The following is a 16,553-nucleotide window of genomic DNA, read 5'->3' as shown; positions in this document are numbered from 1 at the left end:
GGTAAAAGAACAAACATTGATTATGCAACGCAGAAATCCATGAAATCATTGCTACCATCCCTGAGATTTACTGTACACCAAACAAAACCTAAATAGTGTCAAGATGAAAGGCTTTTAACACTAGAAACGCCAGGCCATTTTTACTTACTACTAGCGCCACAAGAGGGGACAAATGACCCCTAAGTAATTTGAATGAGAGGCTGTGCATTTGCACATAATGATCACTATGTGGCGCCAATGAGCTATTACCGCGCGAGCGCCACATGTGTGTGTTTGTCACAAGCCTAGTCCTCACGATTTTGTCATAAATGTACATATATGAAGTACAAACAGCCTATATTTTCACTAAGGGTTTAAGATTAAATGATGCAAATAAAGTAATTCAATTAATTGAGATATGCCTATATTGTTATCGTGGATATTTTATCAATAACACTTCATTCCTTTATCCTTATGAACCAGCAGTTGGCTGAGTGGGTTAATATCTGCCCTTCAATTTGGGCGACCCGATTTCACGTCCTGGGCACGTCATATAATTCTTGCCGTTGGCTTATTTCTGTAATTTCCTTTATATCAGAGATATTAGGCTTAACAATTTACTTTTAATGTAATAAATATGTCTTACAGTATCCCTATAACCCAAATATACCTCGCAAAAACTCACGGTAAAGTTAATGTTACTGATGAGCCTTTGTTACAAAGACACTGCATGGGAAATTGCAGCCACATAAATTCCATTCAGGTGAGTTTCGCGGCAGGCAGCCAAGAAACTCACCACTGACCACTTCTGTTGAGGAAAAAATACTATGGTCAGTCAATTTAGAATATTCAAAGAAATGGAAAATAAATGACATGATAAGTATTTTTTTATTTCTCCAGTATTCCTTCCTAAAACACTGATTCGGTGGGGATTGAACCCCGGACGAACGGGTGTTAGAATAATTTGCGTCTCTCTCGTAGATCGCACCATCTTTCAACGTCTTTGTTTAATACGACTGCATCACCTTCTCTCTCACATTTCACTTCATCAAGTTAGAAGTCAACTGCTCATGATCATATCGCTGCGTTATCTCTGTGGCATATCCATGTAGCTTACTAATGAATAAAATGCATACAAAAAACGTTGACATATGACCCACTATGTTCTGCTCCATATGCCCATTGTTGACATCGTCCCAGCCAAAGAGTATTGGTATTAATACGTCATTCATTGTCCAAAATAATCCATAATAATTCAAATCGGGTTTTGTTGTGGGTACAAAATTAATCTTGAAGAAAACTCGTCCTAAGCGTCCCCGGCGAAATTATCGTCTATGATTTGATGACTGATTTCAACGATCAATGATGGTAACCCACCACAAACTGTTCACAAGAAGTCACAAATATATCGTACTTAACTTTGCCCTTTTCAGATAAAGATTATTGGTGGCAAAGTGCCTCACTTTAGCGTCCTTCACCCATCCAGCCACAGTATATTGGTAGGCATCAGTGCTCTTGAACGCTTTCAAGATATCTCCACTGTATGGGGAGGGGTTGTGGACTAAATAAATATGTCATGAAGATTGATTTGAGGCAAGCATACTAATGGACTAAAAAAAAACTAGGGATAACAAATATGGATCGGAGCCTAAAATCGATAAAATCTCTGTCTCTCTCTAACATTCAGATGAGCGGTGTGGGCGGTCATACTTGGCGAGATTGGTCGTGCAAATGGCGGCGTTCCAGAAAACGTGACGTAGATGAACCATATGAATACTTTTCCCTGGATTTTGAATGTTAAAAACGTGCAAAAACATAATTATATATTTATGTGGCATTCAGTGCAATGCTGTTTGTCCCTATAAAACAATAATAGTAAAAAAATAAATACAAAACATGAGGATAACTCTACAATCAAACCATGCAATCCGAAGGCTCTTCTTCACCACTCCCCCTTCTCACTTCCACAAATGCAAAGCGAATAGAAGTGAGTAGGGGATTGAGGGCGTAGCCTAACTAGTTTGTGAACGACCCAGAGAAACGCAACGCAAATTCGATGTGAACATGTTTCAGGCTTTAATAAAATCCCGGACAATTTTGAAATTCCGCCCGGACACATTTTTAGGTCTCAAAAAGAAGACATGTCGGAACGTCTGGTCACCCTACTGTACGGGGGAACCCACTTGAATCCTACCTGTTGTACTGTTATAAAAAAAATAGCGGCGCAACTTGGTGGGCGTTATACTATTAAATGCAAATTGTTGTTAAGTAAGTACCCTAGCATAGACAATAGACACTGTGGGTGTGGCTGTTATTATAATTGCATTCCCTGAGATACAAAGAGCTATAAATTAGTAGAGCAGTCTGTGTCTCTGGAATGCATCTTTTTTTTTTACAATGCATCCTGGAGGCAGAGGCATACGGAGGCACTGGACGCCAGAGCAATTATTGGCCGAGGTACAGAGTATTTCAGAGGGGGAATCTGATGGAGAAGCAGAGGAACTGGCATGCGAGCTAGAGAGTGATGATGAGAGAGCTGATGATGGAAGTGGCGCTGTTATAGAATCTGATTCAGGTTCAGAATCAGAACCTGAGGCGACCACATCCATGGAAGAGACATCACCATCCATGCAAGAGAAAGCACGAGATGGTACCATACGGATTGAACAACCCCCTGGCCGTTCGAGAGGCAGAGCAACAGAGGCCAATGTCATGAGAGAACCTCCAGGGCCCACCCCTCGCGCCAAGGAAAATATCACAGATCCACTGAGCAGTTTACTGTGTTTGCTTGACACGGAAATGTGGGAACAGATTCTAAAGTATACTCAGGCCGAAGCTGACCGAAACAATGCTGATATGTTCAATGCGACAATGGACCAACTAAAAGTATTTGTTGGTCTTGTTTATTGTAGAGGTATTGCCGGCGGGAAAAGCCAGAAACTGGAGGACTTCTGGTTTGCTGAAATGGGAAATCCTGTTTTCAAGGAAACAATGTCTCGCCAGAATTTCAGAGATATCATGTGCTATCTGCGCTTTGATGACAAGAGCACAAGGGCTGCCCGCCTTCTGGAGGACACATTTTCCATGATATCAGAGACATTTGATCGATTTGTGAAAAACAGCACTGCTTCTTACACGCCTGGGGAGAACATAACAGTTGGTGAACAATTGTTCCCCACCAAGGCGCGCTGTTGTTTCACACAGTACATGGCAAATAAATTGGATAAATGTGGCATAAAATTCTGGGTAGCCGCTGATGTTGAAACCAAATACATGTTGAATGCCCATCCCTATCTAGGGAAAGACAACAGTAGGCCATCTGGACAGCACATATCAGACAATGTTGTGATTCGTCTGATGGAGCCATTCCTGGAGAAAGGAAGAAATGTAACGACAGACAATTACTTTACCTCGTTACCACTGGCAAACACTCTTTTGACGCACAAAACCACCATTGTTGGCACAATGAATAGAATCAGACGAGAGATGCCCCCGTGAACAAAGGCACAGATGGAAAGATTCTCCTCCAAGGTGCTGAGGGCTGGGGAAGCCACACTCACCATTTACCAGGGAAAACCACGCAAAATCGTCAGCCTCCTCAGCACAATGCACCAGACAGTTTCAACTGACAATGGCCCCAAGAAAATGCCCGAAACTGTTTCCCACTACAACAGCACTAAATATGGCGTTGATGTTATGGACCAGATGGCACGCTTGTATTCAGTAAAGGGAGGGACCAGGCGTTGACGTTGTAGCTGTGTTCTACAACATCCTAGACCTGGCTGCAATCAATGCACACATTCTGTACAAACAGTGCATGGACGTCAACATTACCAGAAAGATATTTATTCTGGAGCTTGTGAAACAGCTGTGTGCGCCTCAGAGAATGGCCAGGACTGTGTCATCAGTGGGAGCACCAGTGGCACGTAGGCCACTTCTGATTGAAACTCCTTCCCCACCTACCAAAAGGAAAAAGTGTCAAGTCGCCAGATGTAGAGGGAACAAAACTAGTGACGTCTGTGAGTCATGTAGGCGACTTGTCTGTGGGAAATGCAGTGAGCCTGCTAAAATAATCTGCTGTGAATGTTGATTAGACTTTGCTGAAACCGAAAGATAAAAAAAAAGACTGCTGTCCCTAAAGACATTTATTTTTCATCCAGTTCCTAGTTCATTCAAAGTCAGCCGTATTTTTTTGTTTTCTTTATTTACTGACTTACTGAATGTCAATGTACTCTATACTCTAATAAACTCTAATACACTCATTTAAAACCCAAGTCATTTGGTTATTTGCAGTGTTGGGCAGTAACGCATTACAAAAGTAATGAGTAATAAATAATGCATTTCACACACACACACACACACACACACACACACACACACACACACACACACACACACACACACACACACACACACACACACACACACACACACACACACACACACACACACACACACACACACACACGTTGTCTCACTCATTGTTTAACAAAAAAAAATACTATTTCATTCATCCAAGCGTAATGATTTGCTATTCTTTAATATATTTGATACTTTGTGTATGGCTTAGTCTTAAAAGTATCATGTTTGTGTGGTCACCTCCTGCCTCATGAGAAGAAGTTGCCTGGGAACTGAATACTAAATGGTCTGTTTTCACTGCTTTCTCAGGCCCCGTTCACACGAAGCCGATTTCATGGCGAAACCGCAAAGGTCTTGTACGGTTCGGCCTTCCGTACACACGAAGCCGGCGAATCTGCTGACCGAAACCGCAAACTTCTGAAACCACCCTCGGAGGTGGTTTCAAATCTACCCGGTTTCGTTTTGGATTCGTGTGTACGCCTGAAACCGACTGAAACCGCAAACCAAGACGTCATCGCCCCACCCCTCGACCTCCTAGCCAATGGCTCTTAAGCCCGCGGAGTCTCAGAAATCACATGCGAGCATGCGCATAAGGGCAGCCTTTATGCGCATGCTCGCCTCTTCTTCTTATTTCATTTCTTCTGGATTTCTGTACCAGAAGCAGCGCCCCTTATGGGCCTGGAATGTGTACTACAGCGTTTCTACAGATCTACCCGGTTTCGCTTGGCTTCGTCTTTACGGAGATACTTCTAAACCGGATAGATCGAAACCGTAACGGTTTCGCCCGTTTCGGCTTCGTGTGAACGGGGCCTCAATCGCTCTCTCTCTGCCACACCTCCCCTCCCCCAGCCAGTACATCTGCATTTGAATAGATAAGTAAGGCCACAAAGCCGATTTCACGCCATCTGGCCGTGGCTGTTGGCCTTTTTCACACCTAACCGTGCTCAACTGGCCCCTATTGTTCTCTGGCCTGTATTCACACTAGGCAATCGCAACTGTGGCCTGGCCACGGTAGGCTCTTGTACATACCACACAAACATGATACTTTTAAGACTAAGCCATACACAAATTATGAAATATAAGAATAACAAATCATTATGCTTGGATGAATGAAATAGGATTTTTTTGTCATCACGTCGTAATACGCACCATCAAGCGTCCGCTTAGTAGAACAACACAGACAACACAGTTGACACGTTACTGACTTTGTTGTTTATTTGGAGCAGCACATTTTTATATTTCCGCGTGTGAGCTAGAACCCCAATTTACCCTCCCGGACCCTGCACACACTGGTGGTTTATTGGGTTTCATTCTGTTGTAAATGCGACGGCTCCGCTGTTCCAGGGGTGGATCTCCACAGAGATAACGCAGCGATATGATCATGAGCAGTTGACTTCTAACTTGATAAAGTGAAATGTGAGAGAGAAGGTGATGCAGTTGTATTAAACAAAAACGTTGAAAGATGTTGCGATCTACGAGAGAGACGCAAATTATTCTAACACCCGTTCGTCCGGGGTTCAATCCCCACCGAATCAGGGCTTTAGGAAGGAATACTGGAGAAATAAAAAAAAACTTTTCAAGTCATTTATTTTCCATTTCTTTGAATATTCTAAATTGACTGACCATAGTATTTTTTCTCAACAGAAGTGGTCAGTGGTCAGTGGTGAGTTTCTTGGCTGCCTGCCTCGAAACTTACCTGAATGGAATTTATGTGGCTGCAATTTCCCATGCAGTGACTTTGTCATTGTGACAAAGGCTTATCAGTAACATTAATATTAACATTAACTTTACCATGAGTTTTTGCAAAGTATATTTGGGTTATAGGGATATTGTAAGACATATTTATTACATAAAAAGTAAATTGTTAGGCCTAATTTCTCTGATATAAAGGAAATTACAAAAATAAGTCAACGGCAAGAATTAAATTACGTACCCAGGACGCAAACTCTGGTCTCCCGTATTGCAGGGCAGATTCTAAACCACTCAGCCAACAGCAACGACGCATTCGACCCGCACTACTCTCGCGGTCGACCAGTCGATCGTGGTCGACATATTGGCCACCTCTGTCTGTCCGTCCGTCTGTCTGTCTGTCTGTCTGCCTGTCTGTGTATATCTACCTATAGATATCAATCTTATTCACATCAGAATGTCCCCTTGCAATAACATAGGAACACATAAAAAAATGCTTTATAATACCTTTCCCGGTCTGAATTTTTTTTTTTATGAACACAGGGTGGTACAACAGACATATTTAGGAAAAGTCAAGAAAGTAGGGATTTGGAACGTGATCGAGTGCAAAGATATATATATTTTTAACTCACGGGTCATTTGACCCCTTCGACGGCTGTTCTAGTGTTAAGCCCTTGTCTTTCCTTTGTTCCTTGTCGGATCATTGTAGTTTGTGGTGAGTTCTGTCCTGTGTGTTCCTGTGTTCCCTGTGTTACCCGCGTCACCCGTGTTCCTTGCCTTTTTGAGTTAATAAATTATCCTTTTACCTGAACTGTCTGCGTTTGGGTCCTACCTGCCTGCCTGCCACCCGCTAACCGTGACACAGCATCTGCCTCATCAGAAGAAGTTGCCTGGAAACTAAATGCTAAATTGACTGTTGCTACTCTGCTTTCTCAATCGCCCTCTGACCACGGGTACGTGAATCGGAATTACAAGCAAAATCAAGAAAATTCAATAGTTCAGTTGCGCTAAAATGAACATCTTGAATCGTCTTTGATTTCAGAACAGATGTAGCAAGGTTAAGCCACTCAAGTCAGTAGCCTAGTGCTACCCATGCTAACACGAACGTGAAGCTTTCACTCAAACTTTCTCGTTGTCATGGCGGCGCGCACGGTCGCAGCGGCTTATAACGGCTCTTCCCTTTCGGTGCTTTATTTGTTTTTTATGCTTTTATTTACGTTTTTGTTTGTGTCTACTACGCAAGGAAACAATTGCTACAGTAGACAGGCTTTACTGGACGTGGGTTTTCACAGAAAATCACCGGTCACAGCCGACTTTCATTGCCACAACAACATCCCGGACGAGATAGCGAGACCACCAGGCTCTCCGTGGATCGTAATCAGCTGCGGCAGGCGGCGCCGACGGAGAAGGGAGAGGAAGCAGAAGCGGGGACGTCGCTCCGGCCTCCTGGCAAGACTGAGGAAAGACCCACATAAGCCTCCTCTACCGAGTATGTTCCTCTCCAACGCAAGATCTCTGACACACAAAATGGACGAGCTGGAACTACTCGCCAACGGTAACCGCTATGTACGAGACTGTTGCGTGTCTGTAATATCCGAGACATGGCTTCACCCGTCGATCCCGGACGCAGCCGTACAGCTGGGGGGGCGCACCGTCCACCGCTGGGATCGCAACAGAGACTCCGGTAAGAGCAGAGGAGGTGGTTTGTGCATCTTTATACACAACAGCTGGTCTATAAATACAACAACTATAGACACACACTGCTCCCCGGACTTAGAGTACATTACAGTTAAATGTCGCCCATTTTTTCTGCCCAGAGAGTTAACAGTAGTGCTAATCACGGCTGTTTACATTCCTCCCAATGCCAACGTTGGCATAGCTCTCTCTCTACTGCTAAAAGCCATAAACACTCAGCAGCGTGCTCACCCCGACGGTGTTCACATCATAGCCGGTGATTTTAATCAGGCAAACTTAAAGTCTGTCCTGCCGAAGTTTTATCAGCACGTGAAGTGTCCGACCAGAGGGAAAAACACATTGGACCATGTTTACACTAACATTAAACATGCTTACAGAGCCATACCACTACCTCACTTAGGCCAGTCAGACCACCTCTCTCTGCTCCTTACCCCTGCATACACCCCTCTCAGGAGAAGTGCACCACCACAGACCAAAACCATCACCACGTGGCCTCAGGATGCACTTTCCCAACTACAAGACTGTTTCCTACACACCGAGTGGGATGTTTTTAAACACCAGGACCTGGCTGTCCACACAGAATCTGTACTTTCCTACATCAAGTACTGCGTGGGAAACGTCACAGTGGACAAACGCATTCGTGTGTTCCCCAATCAGAAGCCCTGGATGACCAGCCAGGTCCGGACGCTCCTCAAGGTCCGCAACGCCGCCTTCAGGTCTGGAGACAGAGAGCAGTACAGCGCTGCTAGAGCCGACCTGAGGAGGGGAATTAAGAAGGCAAAGGCGGACTACAGGAGGGAAATAGAGGACCACCTCTCTGAAAACAACCCACGGCAGGTGTGGCAAGGCATTCAACAGTTGACAAACTACAGGGGACACAACACCACAACTGTGAACTCAAGTATCTCGCTGGCAGAAGAACTGAACTTCTTCTTTGCCCGCTTCGAGACATCAAGGACATCACAGACCTCAGCTTCATCACCACCCCAGCCCCCACCAGCTCACAGCACCCACTCACTGACTGTACAGGTGCAGGATGTGAGACGTGTGCTTAGTGGAGTCAACCCCAGGAAAGCTGCCGGACCAGACGGACTTCCTGGGAAGGTCCTCAAGGGCTGTGCTGACCAGCTCTCACAGGTCTTCACAACAATTTTCAACCTCTCCCTGACACAGGCCATCATCCCAGCCTGTCTGAAGTCCTCCACCATCATCCCCGTACCCAAGAAATCGGCACCGGTCACTCTAAATGACTACCGCCCAGTAGCACTCACACCCATCATTATGAAGTGCTTCGAGCGGCTGGTCCTACACCACATAAAAGCCTTCCTTCCCCCCACCTTAGATCCTCACCAGTTCGCTTACAGAGCGAACAGATCCACCGAGGACGCCATTGCCATAGCCCTTCATGCTGCGCTGAGTCACCTGGAACACCGGGAGAGCTACGTCAGGATGCTCTTCATTGACTACAGCTCAGCCTTCAACACCATCATCCCGGCTATCCTGGTCTGCAAACTGTCAGCTCTGGGTCTCGACCCGCTCACCTGTTCCTGGATTAGTGACTTCCTCACAAATCGACCCCAGAAGGTGAAACTCGGTCCCCACTTCTCCTCCACCCGCACCCTCAGCACAGGCTCTCCACAGGGGTGTGTGCTGAGCCCACTCCTCTACTCTCTGTACACCTTCGACTGCAGTCCCACCCACCTCAGCAACACCATAGTGAAGTTCGCGGACGACACAACGGTGGTTGGACTGATCTCAGAGGGAGACGAGTCTGCCTACAGGGATGAGATCCTGAAGTTAACATCGTGGTGTTCAGACAACAACCTGGCATTGAACATCGCAAAAACTAAGGAGATCATCCTGGACTTCAGGAAAAGCAGAGCAGACCCGGCTTCCCTCTACATCAACGGTGACTGTGTAGAGAGAGTCCACACCTTCCGCTTCCTGGGCACCATGATCTCTGCTGGCCTCTCCTGGACTGCCAACACGGCGGCGGTCGTCAAGAAGGCTCAGCAGCGGCTTCACTTCCTCAGGGTGCTCAGGAGGAACAACGTGGGAGAGAAGCTGCTGGTGACCTTCTACCGCTCCACCATCGAGAGTCTTCTGACGTTCTGTATCTCAGTGTGGTTTTCACAGTGCACTGAGGCAGAGCGGAAGAAACTCCAGGGAGTGGTAAACACCGCACAGAGGATCACTGGCTGCCCCCTCCCCTCCCTGAAGGACATATACATCTCCCGCTGCCTAAGCAGAGCGGAGAGAATCATAAAGGACAGCTCCCACCCTGGCTTTCACCTGTTTGACCTGATGCCCTCTGGCAGGCGCTATAGGTCCATCAGAACCAGGTCTTCACGGTTCAGAGACAGCTTCTTCCCTAAAGCTGTATCCACCCTGAACACACACATGCACTGACCCCCGACTGACTGACCCCCCCTAACCTCCCACTGCTGTATTGTACTTTACTTTATTTTACTTTATTATTTATTTTACATTATTTACATTTCTATTTGGTATACTGTTGTTCTTGTTCTATTTATATATTATTTATTTTCTCGAATGCACCAATTGGGAAAGCTTACTAAAAATGTCGTTGTACTTCACTCGTGCAATGACAATAAAAGGCTTTCTATTCTATTCTATTCTAAACTTAACGTATCTAAGTAGCTTGCAGTTGTCACCCTACCACTCCAAATGTAAAACTGACGTTTACAAATATGCAACAATGGTCAGAAAAGTACTTGTGTTTTTTAATTTATATTTACCATTCAATATTGCAATCGCTGCGGTCAGTCCCATTGAAGAACACAGCAGCCAACCCGGTATCACGCAATTGCGTGCTCCTGCGCACGAACGTTAATCTATTGAAGCGTGTTCCCGAGCACGATAGTCCGACTTTTTGCGTGTTACACAAAACGAAATGTAAACCAATGCATTCTGAATGGGAGTGTTCTAAGACAATTAACGTGCTCCACAAAACGGTACGAGAGAGAGAGAAAGAGAGAGCGGGAGGGACAGAGAGAGAGAGAGAGCGAGAGAGGCTTCAGAAAGGGTGTGCGCAGATAGTACAGTGCACCCTAGTTATGTTTATGCCAAAACCTATATATATAATTAGGCTGTGGAAATTGCAATAAGTTAAGAACACAACTTCGCACGTTGAGCACACAGCCGTGTGACTCGTTTATTTTGTAAAAAAGAAAACCGGAAAACAAAGCGTGCTGAAGGTAAACAAATCCAGCATGGTCTGTGACGTCATGAGACGCACGTTAGTTGAAGGGGGGGGGGGGGGGGGGGGGGACACGTTTGTTGAGGGGGGGGAGACACGTTTGTAGGGGGGGGGCACGCGAGAGTTGGTTTTTATTGAACGCTCGACAACGAGAGTTGGTTTTTATTGAACGAGACTTCAACACGGAACAGCTGCACGAAACGATGGTCACGTCACTCTCGGTGACGGTGTCGACAATAAAGACATAACATCCCGAACCCATTAACCCCACTTAATCCTAACAACAAAACAAGTTAACAAAAGCCCCATTTGTCAACTGAGAACCCCAATTCCCAGAATCCCCCGCGGCTCCGGAACACGGCGTAGCTTATATTAATCTTTATTATCTGAATGGGAAATGCAATATTTTAGGACAGATACACCATTAAACGCGTTTCTAATGACATTTCTAGCGAGAAATGTACATTTTCCTTACATAATCTTCAGTCAGTGAATGTGTATGATCTTTATTAATCTTTATTGTCTGAATGGGAAATGCAATATTTTAGGACAGATACACGATTAAACGCGATTCTAATGACTTTTCTAGCGAGAAATGTACATTTTCCTTACATAATCTTCAGTCAGTGAATGTGTATGATCATTATTAATCTTTATTATCTGAATGGGAAATGCAATATTTTAGGACCGATTCACCGTTAAACGTGTTTCTAATAACATTTCTAGCGAGAAATATACTTTTTACTTGCATAATCTTCAGTCAGTGATTGTGTCTGATCTTTAGTTTTATAGTTATTAGGATTTGATCGGCTCGCTCGCATGTTTCAACGACGTCAGGTTGCTTTCGCTAAACTAGCAGCTCACGTGCTTCCTGCGTTTGTGTTATTAAACTGTTACTTTATGTAACTTTTAATGATATCATCTTGTTACAAACACGTATATCTGAGAGCCAACCCAGTCGCCAAAAGCATACGTTGACAGTGTACTTTTCGTGAACACTGGATTACGTCGCATTTCAACATAAAATAGCGTGTTATACACACACACACACACGCACGCACACGCACAGACACACACACACAAGCACACACATGCACGCACAGACACACAGACACAGACACAGACACAGACACAGACACACACACACACACACACACACACACACACACACACACACACACACACACACACACACACACACACACACACACACGCACACACTCACACGGTGCATTTCGCTGCTAAAACAACAACAAAAAAATATTCCCTCAAATATTATTACTTTCAAAACGTTGGCCAAAATGGCCAATAATATCATTTTTTATTTGGGATGCTTCTAGGACATTTTGGGTGGATTTTGAACGGTATGTGGGGGGCACGTTTTTTGCAGGACCTGGCAACCCTGCGCTGTTGCCCGAGATCTGGATCCACCCCGACGTGGTGCCGTCCCCTTTTGACCTTTTGACCCCAGACTTCTGGGGGAATAGCTGAATCAATTCATTAGTCAATCAGAAGCATGTAAATATGTTCCCGGTGGCGTAAGAGTACGAACAAGGTGTCCTTCAACATCTACGCTTCCAGGAGATTGCAACGGTGCCACACATGAGCATATTCAAACATGTTTAATGGTAGTAATTAGCTGTCGAAATTGGAGGCCTTAATCAATACTGAGCAGCTATTGATTTGCTTCCCGATAAAGATTTGTCACAAATTACATGTTATTTAGCATCTACACGTTAAGCTGAGTCCAATGACACCAAGAACGACACTCTAGCTAATGGTAACATGTATTTTACATGGTACACCTAGGTCTAGGACATGATCTCGGTGTAGCAAGAGGCCGAGCTTGATCTCATTGGACTCAGCTTAACGTGTAGATGCTAATTAACATGTAATTTGTCAAAAATCTCCATCGGGAAGCAAATCTATAGCTGGTCATTATTGATAAAGGCCTCCAAAATCGACAGCTAATTACTCCCCTGAAACATATTCAAATATGATGACATGTGTGGCACTGTTGCAATCGTCTCGAAACGTAGATGTCAAAGGACACCTTGTTTGTTCTGTTGCACCACCGGGAAGATATTTTCATACTTCTAATGGATTGATTCATGTTTTAAGGTTCTCGGAGTGAGACTTTAAATGGCTGCAGCAGAAGTGTTGAGACGAAAGATGACATCAAGAGATTTATAGAATATTCCCATTCACATTATGATTCTTCGTCGTAACATCCGACCAAACATCCTTTACATTCACAGAGCGAAGATTATGAAAGTCCAGGCTCAGCAAGTGCTCCATCTCGTTGCACCTGCACCTAGCGGCTCGCTTGCAAGATTTTGGCCTGAAGTTCTTCCCAGACCTACACCCTAGCCATCCAACATGCATATCTGAGAATCAGGCCTCTCTTTAATAATGACAAAAAGTTATGAGAGAAACACACATTAACTTTTTGTTATCTCATAAGCGGCGTGGTGCCGGCTCCTTTTGACCTTTTGACCCCCGACTTCAAAAACGTGGCCACAGGCCAGCTGTGTCTACACACCTTTAGCCACAAATGTACACCTCCATCCCACAAAAAATGGGGACTAGAAACTAACCTCTGTCTTATGTACATTTACTGTACTGTTGGAGGTCACGCCCCTTTGCCGACCTTTTCGAGATAGCTAGGGATGCTAAAATGTTTACACACATTTCCCGGGGCCCTGTGTACGACATATCCGAGATTTGGAGTTCTAGCCCTTAGAGAAAAAAAGTTTTCCCAAATGGAGTGTCATTTGGACAAAGCCCCTCAGAAGTGTAGCCTGCAAGACCTAATGGTTCAGAATGTGGTGGAAAAACAGTTTTTGAGATAGGAAGGTCCTACCGCCCTGAAATTTTAATACCTTATTCTAGGGCCTAACTGGGACCTCCGCACCGAAACTTGGCCCGGTCGGACCCCGAGGGCAGGAAGGGGGGGCCCTTCCTGCCCGAGACTTGGCCCGGTCAGACCCCGAGGGCAGGCCCCCCTATAGGACCTTATAAGGCCTCCAATTTCGACAGCTAATTACTACCATTAAACATGTTTGAATATGCTCATGTGTGGCACCGTTGCAATCTCCTGGAAGCGTAGATGTTGAAGGACACCTTGTTCGTACTCTTCCGCCACCGGGAACATATTTACATGCTTCTGATTGACTAATGAATTGATTCAGCTATTCCCCCAGAAGTCTGGGGTCAAAAGGTCAAAAGGGGACGGCACCACGTCGGGGTGGATCCAGATCTCGGGCAACAGCGCAGGGTTGCCAGGTCCTGCAAAAAACGTGCCCCCCACATACCGTTCAAAATCCACCCAAAATGTCCTAGAAGCATCCCAAATAAAAAATGATATTATTGGCCATTTTGGCCAACGTTTTGAAAGTAATAATATTTGAGGGAATATTTTTTTGTTGTTGTTTTAGCAGCGAAATGCACCGTGTGAGTGTGTGCGTGTGTGTGTGTGTGTGTGTGTGTGTGTGTGTGTGTGTGTGTGTGTGTGTGTGTGTGTGTGTGTGTGTGTCTGTGTCTGTGTCTGTGTCTGTGTCTGTGTGTCTGTGCGTGCATGTGTGTGCTTGTGTGTGTGTGTCTGTGCGTGTGCGTGCGTGTGTGTGTGTGTGTATAACACGCTATTTTATGTTGAAATGCGACGTAATCCAGTGTTCACGAAAAGTACACTGTCAACGTATGCTTTTGGCGACTGGGTTGGCTCTCAGATATACGTGTTTGTAACAAGATGATATCATTAAAAGTTACATAAAGTAACAGTTTAATAACACAAACGCAGGAAGCACGTGAGCTGCTAGTTTAGCGAAAGCAACCTGACGTCGTTGAAACATGCGAGCGAGCCGATCAAATCCTAATAACTATAAAACTAAAGATCAGACACAATCACTGACTGAAGATTATGCAAGTAAAAAGTATATTTCTCGCTAGAAATGTTATTAGAAACACGTTTAACGGTGAATCGGTCCTAAAATATTGCATTTCCCATTCAGATAATAAAGATTAATAATGATCATACACATTCACTGACTGAAGATTATGTAAGGAAAATGTACACTTCTCGCTAGAAAAGTCATTAGAATCGCGTTTAATCGTGTATCTGTCCTAAAATATTGCATTTCCCATTCAGACAATAAAGATTAATAAAGATCATACACATTCACTGACTGAAGATTATGTAAGGAAAATGTACATTTCTCGCTAGAAATGTCATTAGAAACGCGTTTAATGGTGTATCTGTCCTAAAATATTGCATTTCCCATTCAGATAATAAAGATTAATATAAGCTACGCCGTGTTCCGGAGCCGCGGGGGATTCTGGGAATTGGGGTTCTCAGTTGACAAATGGGGCTTTTGTTAACTTGTTTTGTTGTTAGGATTAAGTGGGGTTAATGGGTTCGGGATGTTATGTGGTTGTGTGTTGTTCTATTAACATTGTTCGTGTGTTCATTATTGTCGACACCGTCACCGAGAGTGACGTGACCATCGTTTCGTGCAGCTGTTCCGTGTTGAAGTCTCGTTCAATAAAAACCAACTCTCGTTGTCGAGCGTTCAATAAAAACCAACTCTCGCGTGCCCCCCCCCTACAAACGTGTCTCCCCCCCCTCAACAAACGTGTCCCCCCCCCCCCCCCCCCCCCCCCCCCTTCAACTAACGTGCGTCTCATGACGTCACAGACCATGCTGGATTTGTTTACCTTCAGCACGCTTTGTTTTCCGGTTTTCTTTTTTACAAAATAAACGAGTCACACGGCTGTGTGCTCAACGTGCGAAGTTGTGTTCTTAACTTATTGCAATTTCCACAGCCTAATTATATATATAGGTTTTGGCATAAACATAACTAGGGTGCACTGTACTATCTGCGCACACCCTTTCTGAAGCCTCTCTCGCTCTCTCTCTCTCTCTCTGTCCCTCCCGCTCTCTCTTTCTCTCTCTCTCGTACCGTTTTGTGGAGCACGTTAATTGTCTTAGAACACTCCCATTCAGAATGCATTGGTTTACATTTCGTTTTGTGTAACACGCAAAAAGTCGGACTATCGTGCTCGGGAACACGCTTCAATAGATTAACGTTCGTGCGCAGGAGCACGCAATTGCGTGATACCGGGTTGCAGCAGCGTGGCTTGGAACTATACAGGCTTACATGAACCACGTGACCACCCTGCCGGCGAGATCAGAGAGTGTCGCAACTCTTCTCTCTCTATGGCTCTGGCAGCATCTTTAGACAGATGAGGAAGCAGGAGCCATTAGGTCATAGGCCACGCCCACTGGATACAAACGCACCGCGGGAGTCAGATGAGGTCAGGAACATATGGCCGTCCCGTTGCTAGAACACGGCAGCGCCAAACATTTCACTGCTTCCTCAACTTGGGCCAATACAGAGCTGGACTTGCTCAACGTCTGAAAATCAAGTCTGGATCAGTACCAACTCTCCTCGGCTCAGCTACAAACCTCGAAAAAGTAAGTTAACTAACGCCATATCATTGTGTTGCTTTACTGTATATGGTTACCTTGTTAGCATTATAATGCTGCTTTAGCATTAGCGCTACAGCTAACAGCCAAGTTATTGTCGCTAATGTTAAGGTAGATAGCATCAGT

Source organism: Gadus chalcogrammus, unplaced genomic scaffold (genome assembly GCF_026213295.1).
Source record: "Gadus chalcogrammus isolate NIFS_2021 unplaced genomic scaffold, NIFS_Gcha_1.0 GACHA066, whole genome shotgun sequence".
NCBI classification, from domain to species: domain Eukaryota; kingdom Metazoa; phylum Chordata; class Actinopteri; order Gadiformes; family Gadidae; genus Gadus; species Gadus chalcogrammus.
The sequence above is the reverse complement of the archived record's forward strand: the minus strand, read 5'-3'. Positions refer to the sequence as shown.